A 16,162-nucleotide genomic window follows, 5' to 3' on the forward strand; every position below is an offset into this window, starting at 1 on the left:
AATGTTACATGAGTTTTGCAATTGAATGCCATCTCCAGTCTCTAGACGGACTACATCGGGTCTGGTGACTCGTAGTACCCGGTAAGGGCCTTCCCACTTCGGCATCAACTTATTTGTACCCTTGGCGGACTGAACGCGCCTAAGGACAAGGTCGCCTTCCTCAAAACTCTGAGCATGAACCATGTGGCTGTGATAGCGATGTAGGGCTTGCAGGTAGCATGCAGCATGCGTAGCAGCAAATAGACGGTTCTCCTCAAGTAGCACAATGTCATCACGTCGGTGTTGTTCTTTTGCTGCTTCATCATAGGCAAGTACTTGAGGTGACATGTATATTAGTTCCATGGGGATACTTGCTTCTTCCCCATAGACAAGGGAGAAGGGAGTCTGCCCGGTAGCTCGATTTGGTGTCGGGTAGAGGGACCAAAGAACCACTGACAGCTCGGTTGATCCATCGCCTGTCACACTTCTGCAGCTTATTGAAAGTTCTTGTCTTGAGTCCCCGCAACACTTCAGCGTTCGCCCTCTCAGCTTGCGCGTTGCTCCTTGGATGAGCAAGAGAGGCAAATGAGATCTTGCTTCCAAGGGCTTGAACATATTGCATGAAGGCGCGGCTTGTGAATTGGGTGCCATTGTCGATGATGATTCGGGTAGGGACCCCGAAGTGGCACACCAATCCTTTCAGGACCTTGATCGCTGACTGTGCGATCACCTTTCTCACGGGCTCAACTTTCGGCAACTTTGTAAACTTGTCGATTGGAATGAGCAAGAATTCAAAGCCCCCGATAGCACAGGGGAAGGGGCCTAAGATGTCGAGCCCCTAGACCGAAAATGGCAATGAGAAATGGATTGTTTGAAGAGCTTGGGCAGGCTGATGGATATTCTTGGAGTGGAGCTGGCAGGCTTCACACTTGGTGACTAGCTCGTCTTGGAGGGCTGCGGGCTAGTAGAAACCTTGCCGGATGATGAACTCCGAACGGCAGAAGGAGAGTGCAGACAAAGGTGATGGTGAAGAGAGCGGCAAAGGGATCGCCCTGGTCACCACCACAATGGCCAGCAGGACACGGCAGGGCGACCGAACCTGGAGGCTATGAGGAATCCTGCCGAGGTCCAGCTGAAAGGCTGTTGGAGGAGCCGGAGGCACCATCCGCACCCCCACATCCAACTCACCGGCAAATCTCCTTGCCGGGGAGGAGATGCAGGTGCAGATGGTGGTGCCGCCCCACCTCTTGCTGACGGTGATGGTGTGGCTAGAGATCAACCGGAGTCGGAGCTGTCGTCCTCCCTGTCTGCGTCGTCATCATCGTCATCACTGTCCTCCTCATCGCTATCGCTCGAGGAGGAGCTTTTGTCACCGGTTGAGTTCTCCGCGCAGCACCCTAAGCGAGCACCCGAAGACCTTGATGGAGAGCAGATCAGCCTCCATTAACTTCAAGGGAGGACGTGCCCCTCTGACAAGCTATGGGCACAAGCAAACGTCTTCCGGCCACATCGGAAGAACATGACATGAGGGGCAGGGACGTCCACATCCACCTGCATGTTGCCATTACCGCAACCCCTCATGTGCAGCTTGAATGCAGGCGGCTTCTCGAGATCCATCACCCTCGCAAATGGAGTGGGGAGACGGAGACGACCACACGGGGATTTGTGTAGTCTGATGATGGACTCTAGCGGCTGGTCTCCAACGTGGCCCTCCATTGGGGATTGAGTGACCGGCGGAGGGGTGACTAGGGCGCCTCCCCCTGTTCTCCTCGATATTGAACGCCACGACGACCCTGACCTCCCCCCTCCCACCTCCACTCGCGGCGGGCTCTGCCCCCATGTCTTCAGGAGGAGGAGGGAGAAAATGTCAAGCAGAAGTTCTCATCGCCACCACTGGAATAGCGTCGCATCCCCGGCCTCTCACCATGGTGGGCAAAGAGTACTAAGGGAAAGGAAGGAATGGGATGTGCGAAGAAGCGCCTCGCCACGCGTCCCTTTTTATAGGCGAGCGGGGCAGGGGGCTAGCTCTTTTCCATGAAGATAGCCGCCCTGCTCCTCCAGTCCGGCTCACCCTCACCATCAACGGCTCGAGGACTCAAGGCCGACCCCCTGCATAAATCCACGATGCCTGGTTTTCTGCCACGATACCCATTCCCGCGCCCCTTGCGTCTGCCACTAACCCTGCATAATGCATGCAGTACATATAGCGGAGGTGCCAGGGGCGGGAAAATAATGGGATGGCGGTTACCACCCTGCGAACGTGAGACGTGGGTAGCCTCGGATCGTGGCTTGATTTCCTTTGGTAACGTCCTACACGACGTGGGGCGGGGGGGGGGGCAGAAACGATCCTGAGCATAGTTTAATGAAGAAGCAAAGAAGATCTCAAAGGACGAATGTGATGGCCTGGCTTATTAGGGATGATAGACTACTCATATCAATAAGGAATTCCTTCTTTTCCGGGAGCCCATTCTGACAGAACTCCAAAGTTAAGCATGCTCAGCTTGGAGTAGTATCAGGATGGGTGACCAACCGGGAAGTTGCTTCCGGGTGCGCACGAGTGAGGACAAAGTGCGCAGAAAAGACTAGTATTGATCTGTGGGGCCAGTCTAGATCCCGCCAGGAGTAACAACCACCAGCGGGTGTGTCCGGGGCGTTACAAGTTGGTATCGGAGCCAACCCTCGCGGTTACACGGGTGGTTCCAAACAGGTGCGCGGTCATGTTGTTCATGACGTTTGTGACCCGTCGTGGCACCCGACATGGCACATGTACCGGACTGGATGCACAGACGTATGTGCCAAGAGGGAACGTTCATGTGGCCCGACGAGGACGTCGGTTCCTCTGAGTGGGGGTGTATGTGATGGCCTGGCTTATTAGGGATGATAGACTACTCATATCAATAAGGAATTCCTTCTTTTCCGGGAGCCCATTCTGACAGAACTCCAAAGTTAAGCGTGCTCATCTTGGAGTAGTGTCAGGATGGGTGACCAACCGAGAAGTTGCTTCTGGGTGCGCACGAGTGAGGACAAAGTGCACAGAAAAGACTAGTATTGATCTGTGGGGCCAGTCTAGATCCCGCCAGGAGTATTGACCATCGGCGGGTGTGTCCGGGGCGTTACAACGAAATACCACATCCTCCTCGCACCATGTACTTGATAGGGCCTACCTCGATGACGCTCGACAGCGTGTTCAGGCTAGGCCCTGGGGCTCCTGTCGGTGCAAAAGATCCTAGGTATATTGCCCAGACTGTACACGGGCTCAAGAGCAAGCTTACAGCATCCAAGACAAGGCCAGGTAGAAGAGATCAGTTCTTTCAGGAATCAAAGGGGGAATCAAGAAGACAAAGTCAAGCTAAAGGATCAAGATATCACTAAGGAAAAACCTCCCTTGTTGGGCAGGCGAGCCTGGCAAGGTCGAGGTTGCCCCGAAGACAAGTATCAAGACTGGGCCGGCAGGCCTGCTGGGCACGCTGAGGGAAGACTACCCCTCCAAGGCTCCACACTCCACCTCACATCAATGCAAGTCACCAATCTGTGCAGTGTCGAGCCCTCAAGTGACTAAGTGGTTGTTATTTAGTAGTAGGCAATGGTAACGGTAATAGAAGTAGCAATAGTTTGTAGCAGTTGTAACAGTAGTAGTAATAGTAGTAACTTAGGAAGAGCAATTATGTGAAAATTTCATAGGCATTAGATCGATGATAACATTGGATAATATTCATCATATAATAGTCATAACCTAGGGCGACACAGAACTAGCACCAATTCATCGATGTAATGTAGGCATGTATTCCGCATATAGTCATACTTGCTTATGGAAAAGAACTTTCATGACATATTTTGTCCTACCCTCCCGTGGCAGCGGGGTCTATAAGGAAACTAAGGGATATTAAGGCCTCCTTTTAATAGAGGACAGGAAGAAAGCATTAACACATAATGAATACATGAACTCCTAAATTACGATAATCACCGCAAAGAATCCCAATTATTGTCACCATGGGGTATGCGGATCTTAACACGTAATAGGTGCGTATAAATTGCAAGATAGAATCAATAACAAAAATATATTGCTGAAAACATAAACGGTTCAGATATGAAATCATGGCACTTGGGCCCTAGAGATAAGCATTAAGCATAGCAAAGTCATTGCAACATCAATCTCAGAACATAGTGGATACTAGGGATCAAGCCCTAACAAAACTAACTCGATTACATGATGAAATCTCATCCACGCCATCAGCGTGCCGCAAGCTTAGGAAGGAATTACTCACTCCCGAAGGTGAGCATCATGAAATTGGTGATGGAGGATGGTTTATGATGATGAAGACGGAAGATCCCCCTCTCCGGAGCCCCGAACGGACTCTAGATCTAGCCTCTTGATGAAGAACATGATATGGTGGCAGCTCCGTATCGTAAAACGTGATAAAACTTCCTCTCCTATTTTTTCTCGAGAATAGGAATTTATAGTATCCAGATTAGGGTCAGCGGAGCCACATGGGCTCGACCACCCACTAGGGCGCGCCTCGGGGGGAGGGGGGGCAGGCGCGCCCTGGTGCCTTGTGGTCATAGGGTGCCCCCTCCAACGGGTTAGTTTCATTCAAATCATGCAAATTAGAGTCCAAAATAAGAGCATAAGTGTTGGAAAAGTAGATACGATGGAGTTGTATCACTGGCCCAAAAATAAGGTGGCGCAACACCTATATTAAGCTATGGAGGAAATTAATGAAAGGGCATCTTGTATATTTTGTCCATGTCCTTGTATGTAATCAAGGAGGCTTCAAAGTGCTGAAATCAGCAATAGAAACGCCGTTCTGGTTCCCTTCGCACGCGCCTTCATCTCCATGGTTGATCCTGCTTCGGTGTTCATCCCTCTTGTCCGTGCTAGTACCTTCATTAGTAATCAATAAAAATGTATCCAATTTAGGCGGCATCATATTCTCATGAACATTATAATTGTTACCAAGAAATTAAAGTACCCGGTAATTCAATTAGCGTGCGTGAGCTCTAGTAATTGGTCCAGTATGTATCGCAGCAGGGGTTGTGGGTGTAACAATGGTATTATTGTCCTCATCATCCTCGCCTTGTTGAATTGAACTCGTCCTCGAAGGAAGCTCATCATCATCACCCAAATAAGGCTTCAAATCTGCAATGTTAAAAGTGGGACTAACACCAAAATCTGCAGACATCTCAAGTTTATATGCATTATCATTTATTTTCTCTAACACCTTAAAAGGACCATCAGCACGTGGCATTAGCTTTGCTTTGCACAAATTGGGAAACCTATCCTTGCGCAAATGTAAGCAAACAAGATCTCCAGGTGCAAAGACAACATGTTTTCTACCCTTATCTCGAGCAAGTTTATATTTAACATTCATACGCTCAATGTTTTCCTTAGTTAACTCATGCATTTTAAGGTCAATATAGCATGTTGTTTAGCATCAAAATTAACCTTCTCCGAAGATGAAAGAGGCGACAAATCAATGGGAGCACGAGGTAGGAAACCATACACAATTTCAAAAGGGAACATCTTAGTAGTAGAATGCAGCGAACGATTATAAGCAAATTCAATATGAAGCAAGCATTCTTCCCACATTTTCCTATTATTCTTCAAAATAGCCATAAGAATAGTAGACAATGTTCTATTGACTACTTCAGTTTGTCCATCAGTTTGGGGTGACATATAGTACTAAAAAGAAGTTTAGTCCCCAACTTAGCCCATAAACATCTCCAAAAGTGGCTAAGAAAGTTAGTATCATGATCTGAAACAATTTTATTCGGCACACCATGCAAGCTAATAATTTCATCGAAGTACAAATGAGCAACATTAGTAGCATCATCACTTTAATGACATGGTATAAAGTGTGCCATTTTCGAAAATCTATCCATGACAACAAATATGATATCCCTCCCCTTCTTTGTTCGAGGTAAACCTAAAACAAAGTCAATAGATATATCCTCGCATGGAACACTAGGTACAGGCAAAGGCATATATAAACCATGAGGATTGAGTCGTGAATTAGCTTTTTGACATATAGTGCAACGAGCAACAAAACACCCAACATCCTGTCACATTAAGCATCCTCCATGCGCCTCCTACAACAACAAAATACGAGCGGAGCTAGCTGGAATACATAGCTTGTTAGCACGGAACACAAATCCATCATTAATGATGAACTTATTCCGTGTTCTCCCTTCTTCACAATTCTGCAGCACATCTTTAAATTCAGAATCATGCACATATTGATCTTTGATGGTCTCCAAACCAAATATTTTAAAGTCAAGTTGTGAAAGAATACTATAACAATGAGACAATGCATCAACTATAACATTTTTTCCTTTTTTTTGTTTAATGACATAAGGGAAAGTCTCCATGAATTCAACCCATTTAGCATGTCTATGGTTCAGTTTTGCTTGACTTTCAATGTGCTTAAAATATTCATGATGAGAATAATGTTGCCATGTTTCGAAAGTCTAAACAAGAGCATATACTTCCTTATCATAGGTAGAATAATTTAGACTAGGCCCACTCAATTTTTCAGGAAAGTATGCAATAGGTTTACCATCTTGTAATAACATACCTCCTAATCCAATTCCACTAGGATCACATTCAAGCTCAAAAGTATTATTAAAGTCAGGAAGTGGGAGTAATGAAGCATGTCTCAACTTATCTTCCAATACCATGAAGGCTTCTTCCTGTGCGGAACCCCAAACAAACGGCACATCCTTCTTTGTAAGCTCATTGAGAGGTGCAGCAATGGTGCTGAAATCTCTAACAAAACGCCTGTAGAAACCAGCATGGCCGAGAAAACTCTTAACTTGTGTGACTGTTTTGGGTTGCGGCCAACTCTTAATAGCTTCAATCTTGGCTTTATCAACTTCAGTTACCAGTGGAGTAACAAGATAGCCAAGAAAAGATACTTGGTCAGTGCAAAGTATGCACTTTCCAAGGTTACCAAACAAACATGCATCACGCAGAGCAATAAAAATAACACGTAAATGTTCCGAATGTTCCTCCAATGATCTGCTATAAATCAATATATCAAAGTAAACTACCACAAATCGTGCAATGGAAGCACATAAAATTTCGTTCATTAATCTTGTGAAAGTACTAGGTGCATTAGTTAACCCAAAAGGCATGACTAACGACTCACATAATCCAAACTTAGTTTTAAATGTTGTTTTCCATTCATCTCCCAACACTAGTACAGCGAGGTGCTATACAAACGGTTTTTAACCCCTTTCCGTGACAACATTTGGAATCGTCGCCTAGTGAGTGCGGGTGATAGGGGCGTCCTTCCCACACGACCCAGAAACCATCGAGGATATGGCCCTCCTGGCACACACGCTCGTCAAAATGAGGTCGTGTGCGACCAGCGAGCGCTCAAATACGGAAATACGTAAAGTAGAGCTAAAAAGTACAATTATACAGGCGAATATGATTCCGGTCGCAATTACATCCCACACAGTCAGTCCCCGCTAAACGTTTCCGTTCGTATCAACATCCCAGACAGTCGCTCCAAGGAAAACGTTTCTGTTCATAGGTACATCACACACAATTTTTCCTGTTAAGTCGTTTGTGTCATTGAATGTATCACACACGGTCCACAGAAGAAACTGTGTGGCAAAGGCTGTACATGACACACAGTTTTTATGTGGTAAACATTTGCGCAAGGTGGCCTAACGCAAACAGTTTTCAAGAGAAAGTCGTGTGTGATTTTTCATTGATCCAACACGGTTTATTACTAGAAAGTGCGTGCGTTTCCTGAGGTCATCGCCCATGGTATTTTTTCAATAACCGTTTGCAATAGCAAAACCAATTAGTAGGCTAATTGCCCTATTATTAACAATCCATTTATTAATCTAATTGACATTCATATTAAGCACATAATATATTTCATTTTGCATATTAAGGAAGCAGAATTTCATAATTGAAATACCGCAAAGTACAACATGATATAGCTTCAGCACTCAGCTACCCCATTACACAACTGCACCAGCACCAAGTTTCACCTGCAACATGTAGAACCTTTCGAAATTAGTATCATAGACAGTATATATAGATAGATGCATCTCATTTGGAAAACTGTTGAAGCGGACAGCGAATATTGAGCCTTCATTCATGTTGAAAGTCTTTGCAACTTTAGGCCAGTGCATGTGGATCACTGACCGTCCATCCCTCATCCTCTTCAGGAACACTTCAATATTGAACCGTGGGTGTTGTATGAAAACCTTCCTCGCCTCCTACCCATAGAGGTGGTTTGAGACGTAATCATCAGTGAACTGCTTTGGAAAGGCCTAAAAACAAGGATGTGCATAAATATCTTCTCTATATTGGAAATGGGGCAAAGGAATAAAAAAGGCAAGGTATAATAGTTAGTACCATCTTATAGTTAACTGATGTCTTCTTCATTGTGCAGACAAAGATCTTGTTGTTTTTTGTCACTAATTTCTTTATCCTAACAATCTTTTTGAGTTTCCTGACTTGACTGATATTCATGGACAACTCATTTCCCCATATGCAAAAGGGGTCGAACAGTGGGTCAAAACCTCTGACAGTAGGACCTACATGTGGAAGACGAAATTGTTAAAAACCTAAATATTTTAATGGTTTCTGCAATTGCACAATCATGTGCTATTAGAAAAGGGACCATGCACGTGCTAACCTCCATTTCAAACTTCAGTCCTTCCCATTGTTTCCCTGCAACACATATAAGGTAGTTAGTCATCAAGTTAAGTTAGGGTTTGCATGCTATCAGTAAAATATGTTGATGAAAAATAAGAACATTGCAGATTCATCAGATTAATTCAGGCCACATGGAAAACTGATTTATCCAAACCAAGCATGATTAAGAACTAGGAAATATAGCAATTGTATATGTTTATCATGTATTTAGTGCAGCCAAATTCCATTTATTCCTCACATGCACAACAATACAAAATTCTACCCATGACAATTGGACATCGCATTGCAGAATTGAACCAATCAGTTAGCTAAACACGACAACAAATGAACCAAACATTAACTGAGCACCACATTGCATGATATAACATACTCCTAATAGAAGATCAGACAGTTAATCAAACCAAGCATGCTTAACAACTTGGAAATATAGCAATTGCATTTTTTCTCATGTATTTACTATAGCCAAATTCAATTTATTCCTCACATGGTATACGATAGGAGAATGCACCCACAACAATTTAACATCGCATCGCAGAATTGAACCAAACAGCTAACCACGTCGCATCGTCGATGCACGAGGCTTCGACGGTGGCCTCAACAGCGAGGTGCTCCTCCAAGATCTGGGGGCGACATGAATGGTAGTCATCATGACCACATCCGTCCGTGCGGCCGTGATTTGCTTCTCCACTGCCAAATGGTCCTTGGGATCCTGGCTATACTTCGCACACCATGGCTTAGGGCAGCACTTATTTGGTGGAGGGGCGGTGATTTGGGTGGAAGGTGTCACGCCGGCAGTCGGGGCATGTGGGATGTGTAAGGAGAAGGAGGATGGGGGTCGGGTGTCGATTATGTGCTTGGATAGGCGAGGCCGAGCAGCGTGGAGGAGGATCGCTGGCGAGGAGGCGGCGCTGCAAGCAAGGAGTGAAGGTTTAAACTTGGAAAAGAAGGTAGAAACATGGGAAATGTGGCTTTTGGTAAGGGGGGTGGGGAGGTAGATATTTCTGCGAAAGCTGAAAATTTGGAATCGCTTCAGGGAAAAAACTGGCGAGCAAAGTGTCAGCAGACACGGTCCGTTATTCAGAACTGTGTATGATATGTGAATATCACAAACGATTCAGGTAGCTTAACCCGTTTGTGTTGAGTTTGAACGTCAAAAAATTTGGCTCGAATTTCCCTGGTTATAGTGGTCATCCACGTCATTGCATAAGTTGGGTACACAAAGGAGACTACTTCACACCCACACTTCTTGATTGAGCAAGTTCAGCAATTAAACAGAGCTAGCCGACCTAAACCTTACTCTAACAAATTAAAGACTGGCGCTCTTAATTAAACAAGACAAAGAGTACTACTATGGTTGGTGCTCGTCGATCTCCGCCGCCGCCTCCATGAGCTTGCGCCTGACGGTATCCTGGGGAAGGGGATCCATGGCATTAATTGCACCATACTCCATCTACGTTCGCCATATCTTTGGAGTAGGCCGCCATGAGCTGGGCGTGGGAGGCCATGATCTAGGCTCTGGCGGGCTCCACTGTGGCAAGGTATGTCACGCAGGAATAGACAGTTGCTTGAACTCTCTCGGTGATTTGCCAACTCTTCGGCCGTGGGTTGCCGACCATTGTTGGAGAAGGTTCTTCGATTTGTGCAGTGACCCCCTCGAGCTAGGCGTGGACGACCTCGACATGGCAGTGGGCAGCCTCCATCAGGGGAAAGGCCACCTCTGTGGAACAGACAGCTGTTGTGCCACTCTCGCCAGTTGTTATCCCCGAGGCAGATGCTGATGCCGCCGCCTGAGAAGCAACAACGCTCGTTTGGGCTGCCTTGGCCGCCCGGATGCAGACTGCGGTCGCCCTCACGAAGCTTGTTAGCACACGCCTGGCGGCTGCAGCCACGCTCTCGCCGAAGTGGGCCACCGAAGTTGCTCTCACAACGTGGGTCCATGTACCCATCTTTCGCCGGCGACGAATGAACAGTGAAATGATATTTGGGGAGTGAGCTAGTGTGCTTGACACGCCGGCTATGGACTGTAGCCGACGCACCTTCTCACGTAAGCCATAGGCGTACTATACACGGATGGTGCTCCAAGATATTTCGTGCTGCATCTCACACGGTTAGTGATGATAAACTGTGTGTGATCTACTTGATTTATCGTCTTCATTTGAATTACGCAATGGGGTCACAACTGCAAAGGATGGTGTTTCAATTGCTAGAACTTTTATCTGTAGTGAACATGCAACTATAGGTGTGTCGTCAAAAAAATTGGAATTATTCAGGGTTCGTTTGGATGTTTTTATACATTAACTTAGTTTTGTAGGCATTTCAGGTGCATAATTCAAATTTGAACTACATGCACATGCTCCAGTGCATATAAACGGGTTGAAAAATCAAATATGTGTCGTTGGTTGCATGCTTAGGTCCCATGCAAGAAATGGGAATGAATGTCACACACCCTGCCACCGTCACTCGGCCGCAAACATTGAGGTACCTGGGTTTTCAATTTGAGTAAATCCAAAACTCATTTGAAATTCATGAAACTTGGAGTGCTATCATGGAGCGGCATCAACATGCCATGGTAAATTTTTTGTCCCATTGGGGGCAGGTTTGGGTCTAAGCTTCTCACAACAAGTGTGACGGTTTCGGTAGGGAATGTGCCACCATTAGGGACGAAACGATATCTATTGCCTCTTATTCCTTTCAAAAAAATTCGAGTGTCAACATAGAACAACAGGAGTGTTGTGTTTAATTTTGGAATTTTTCGGGGTTCGTTTGGACATTTTTATACATTAACTGGGTTTCCCGGGCATTTTATGTGCATTATTAAAATTTGAACTACATGCACATTTTCCAATGCATATAAACTGGTTCAAAAATCAATTATGTGTCCTTGGTTGCATGCTTAGGTCCCATGCAAGAAATGGGAATGAGTTTCAAACACCCTGCCACCGTCAGTCGCCCGCAAACGTTGAGATACGTGGTTTTTAAATTTTGTAAATCCAAAACTCGACTGAAATTCATGAAACTTGGCATGCTATCATGGAGCGGCATCAACATGGGGTGGTAGAAAGTTGGTCCCATTTTGGGCAGGTTTGTGTATAAGCTTATCACAAAACAGAGCTTCTCACAACAAGCGTGATGGTTTCGGTAGGGAACGTGCCAATTTTCAGGACGAAACGATATACGTTGCCTCTTATTGCTTTAAAAAAATTTAGTGCCAGCTTAGAACAATATGAGTGTTGTGTTTAATTAAGGAATTTTTTGGGGTTCGTTTGTACATTTTTATACATTAACTGGGTTTTCCAGGCATTTTATGTGCATAATTCAAATTTGAACTACATGCACATTCTCCATTGTATATAAACTGGTTGAAAAAACAAATATGTGTCCTTGGTTGCATGCTTAGGTCCCATGCAAGAAATGGGAATGAATTTCAACACCCTGCCACCGTCACTCGGCCGCAAACATTGAGATACCTGGTTTTTAAATTCTAGCAAATCCAAAACTCGTTTGAAATTCATGAAATTTGGTATGCTATCATGGAGCGGCATCAACATGCTGTGGTAAAATTTTTGTCCCATTTGGGGCTGGTTTGGTTATAAGCTTCTCACAAACCAGAGCTTCCCACAACAAGCGTGATGGTTTCGGTAGGAAACGTCCCACCTTTGGGGACGAAATGATATTCGTTGCCTCTTATTGCGTTCAATTTTTTTCTAGTGTCAACATAGAACAATAAGAGTGTTGTGTTTAATTTTGGAATTTTTGGGGTTTGTTTGGAGATTTTTATACATTAACTGGGTTTTCCAGGCAGTTTATGTGCATAATTCAAATTTGAACTACATGCACATTCTCCAGTGCATATAAACTGGTTGAAAAATCAAATATATGTGCTTGGTTGCATGCTTAGGTCCCATGCAAGAAATGGGAATGAATTTCAAACACGCTGCCACCGTCACTCGGCCAAAAACATTGAGATACCTGGTTTTTAAATTCTAGTAAATCCAAAACTCGACCGAAATTGATGAAACTTGGCATGCTATCATGGAGCGGCATCAACATGCCGTGGTAAAATTTTTGTCCCATTTGCAGCAGGTTTGGGTATAAGCTTCTCACAAACCAGAGCTTCTCACAAACCAAAGCTTCTCACAACAAGCGTGATGGTTTCGGTAGGGAACGTGCCACCTTTGGGGACGAAATGATATTTGTTGCCTCTTATTGCTTTCTGAAATTTTCTAGTGTCAACGAAGAACAACAGGAGTGTTGTGTTTAATTTAGGAATTTTTCGGGGTTCATTTGGACATTTTTATACATTAACTGAAATTTCCAGGCATTTTATGCGCATAATTCAAATTTTAACTACATGCACAAGCTCCAATGCATATAAACTAGTTGAAATATCAAATATGTGTCCTTGGTTGCATTCTTAGGTCACATGGAAGAAATGGGAATGAATTTCAAACACCCTGCCACCGTCACTCGGCCGCAAACATTGAGATACCTAGTTTTTAAATTCTAGTAAATCCAAAAGTCATCTGAAATTTGTGAAACTTGGCATGCTATCATGAGCGGCATCAACATGTCAAGGTAAAAATTGTGTCCCATTTGGGGCAGGTTGGGTATAAGCTTCTCACAAACCAGAGCTTCTCACAACAAGCGTGATGGTTTCGGTAGGGAACGTGCCACCTTTGGGGACGAAATGATATCCGTTGCCTCTTATTGCTTCCAAAAACTGTCTAGTGTCAACATAGAACAATAGGAGTGTTGTGCTTAATTTTGGAATTTTTCGGGGTTTGTTTGGACATTTTTATACATTAACTGGGTTTTCTAGGCATTTCCTGTGCATAATTCAAATTTGAACTACATGCACAAGCTCCAGTGCATATAAATTGGTTGAAAAATCAAATATGTGTCCTTCGAGGCATGCTTAGGTCCCATGCAAGAAATGGGAATGAATTTCAATCACCAGGGCACTGTTGATTGTCTGCAAAAGGTTGAGATACTTTGTTTTTAAATTCTAGTAAATCCAAAACTCGTCTGAAATTCATGAAACTTGGCATGCTATAATGGAATGGCACCGAACATGTTGTGGTATTATTCGTTTCCATTTTGAGAGAAGGCGCACTCGAATAATAGCCAACCAGGGCATTTTGAAACAAATAGCTGCCATTGTAACATCTCAAACATTTTGTATAATTTAAATTGTGTGTTTTGTTAACCATTCATGTGATGCCACGCCTCACTCCTTTAATGGCTAGGAGGTGTCGTGTGATAAGTATCCAATGTATCTATAATTTTTTATTGCTCCATACTATATTATCTCCTGTTTTGGATGTTTATGGGATTTATTATACACTTTTATATTATTTTTGGGACTAACCTATTAACCCAGAGCCCAGTGCCAGTTTCTGTTTTTTTGCCTATTTTAGGGCTTCAAAGAAAGGGAAAATCAAACGGAGTCCAATTGACCTGAAACTTCACGGAACTCATTTTTGGAAGGAAAGCAACCCGGGAGACTTGGAGTCTATGTCAAGGAAGCTTCAAGGAGGCCACGAGGTAGGGGGGCGCGCCCACCCCCCTGGGTGCGCCCTCCACCTCGTGGGCCCCTCGTGGCCCCTTGACATACTTCTTCCGCCTATATATCTCCATATACCCTAAAACGGTCGTGGAGCATAATAGATTGGGAGTTCCGCTGCCGGAAGCCTCCGTAGCCACCGAAAGCCAATCTAGACCCGTTCCGGCACCCTGCCGGAGGGGGCAATCCCTCTCCGGTGGCCATCTTCATCATCCCGGTGCTCTCCATGATGAGGAGGGAGTAGTTCTCCCTCGGGGCTGAGGGTATGTATCAGTAGCTATGTGTTTGATCTCTCTCTCTCGTGTTCTTGAGGTGATATGATCTTGATGTATCGCGAGCTTCGCTATTATATTTGGATCCTATGATGTTTCTTCCCCCCTTTACTCTCTTGTAATGGATTGAGTTTCCCCTTCGAAATTATCTTATCGGATTGAGTCTTTAAAGATTTGAGAACACTTGATGTATGTCTTGTCGTGCGTATCTGTGGTGACAATGGGATATCACGTGATTCACTTGATGTATGTTTTGGTGATCAACTTGCGGGTTCCGCCCATGAACCTATGCATAGGGGTTGGCACACGTTTTCGTCGTGATTCTCCGGTAGAAACTTTGGGGCACTCTTTGAGGTTCTATGTGTTGGTTGAATAGATGAATCTGAGATTGTGTGATGCATATCGTATAATCATACCCACGGATACTTCAGGTGACATTGGAGTATCTAGGTGACATTAGGGTTTTGGTTGATTTGTGTCTTAAGGTGTTATTCTAGTACGAACTCTAGGGCTGTTTGTGACACTTATAGGAATAGCCCAATGGATTGATTGGAAAGAATAACTTTGAGGTGGTTTCGAACCCTACCATAATCTCTTCGTTTGTTCTCCTCTATTAGTGACTTTGGAGTGACTCTTTGTTGCATGTTGAGGGATAGTTATATGATCCAATTATGTTATTATTGTTGAGAGGACTTGCACTAGTGAAAGTATGAACCCTAGGCCTTATTTCAACGCATTGCAATACCGTTTGTGCTCACTTTTATCATTAGTTACCTTGCTGCTTTTATAATTTCAGATTACAAAAACCTTTATCTACTATCCATATTGCACTTGTATCACCAGCTCTTCGCCGAACTAGTGCACCTATACAACCTACCATTGTATTGGGTGTGTTGGGGACACAAGAGACTCTTTGTTATTTGGTTGCAGGGTTGCTTGAGAGAGACCATCTTCATCCTACGCCTCCTACAGATTGATAAACCTTAGGTCATCCACTTGAGGGAAATTTGCTACAGTCCTACAAATCTCTGCACTTGGAGGCCCAACAACGTCTACAAGAAGAAGGTTGTGTAGTAGACATCAAGCTCTTTTCTGGCGCCATTGCCAGGGAGGTTAGCGCTTGAAGGTATATATTTAGATCTTGCAATCCAATCTTTTTTGTTTCTTGTTTTAGCACTAGTTTAGTTTATAAAAGAAAACTATATAGAAAAATGGAACTAAGTTTACCTCATACGCTTCATCTTTTTAATATCTTTCATGAGTATGATGGAAAGGAAAATTGTGCTCAAATACTAGAATAAGAATTACATAGAATGCTTGGCATAAAATATGTGAATGATGAGCATGATTGCAATGTTGTTAGTACGGATTCTTTGAATATCCATGATACTAATGATGATTCCACTAGTTATGATAAAAATGTCTCCTATAAACATGTCAATTTTTGTGGAGTGCATTGGTTTTGTAAGTACACACCAAATAGGGAAGATAGATATTGCATGAGGCATAAGTACTTAGAAACTAAATTGTTGCAAGAAAGGCTAGATGATTGTGGTGAAAAATTAAATTTTCTTGGCCGTACTTGTGGACTTTGCAATGAAAGTGGTCATTTAGCTATCCGATGCAAATTGTTTCATGATCTAACCGTGTCCATAAATTATAATGAACTTA

Source organism: Triticum dicoccoides, chromosome 4A, assembly GCF_002162155.2.
Source record: "Triticum dicoccoides isolate Atlit2015 ecotype Zavitan chromosome 4A, WEW_v2.0, whole genome shotgun sequence".
In the NCBI taxonomy this organism is placed as follows: domain Eukaryota; kingdom Viridiplantae; phylum Streptophyta; class Magnoliopsida; order Poales; family Poaceae; genus Triticum; species Triticum dicoccoides.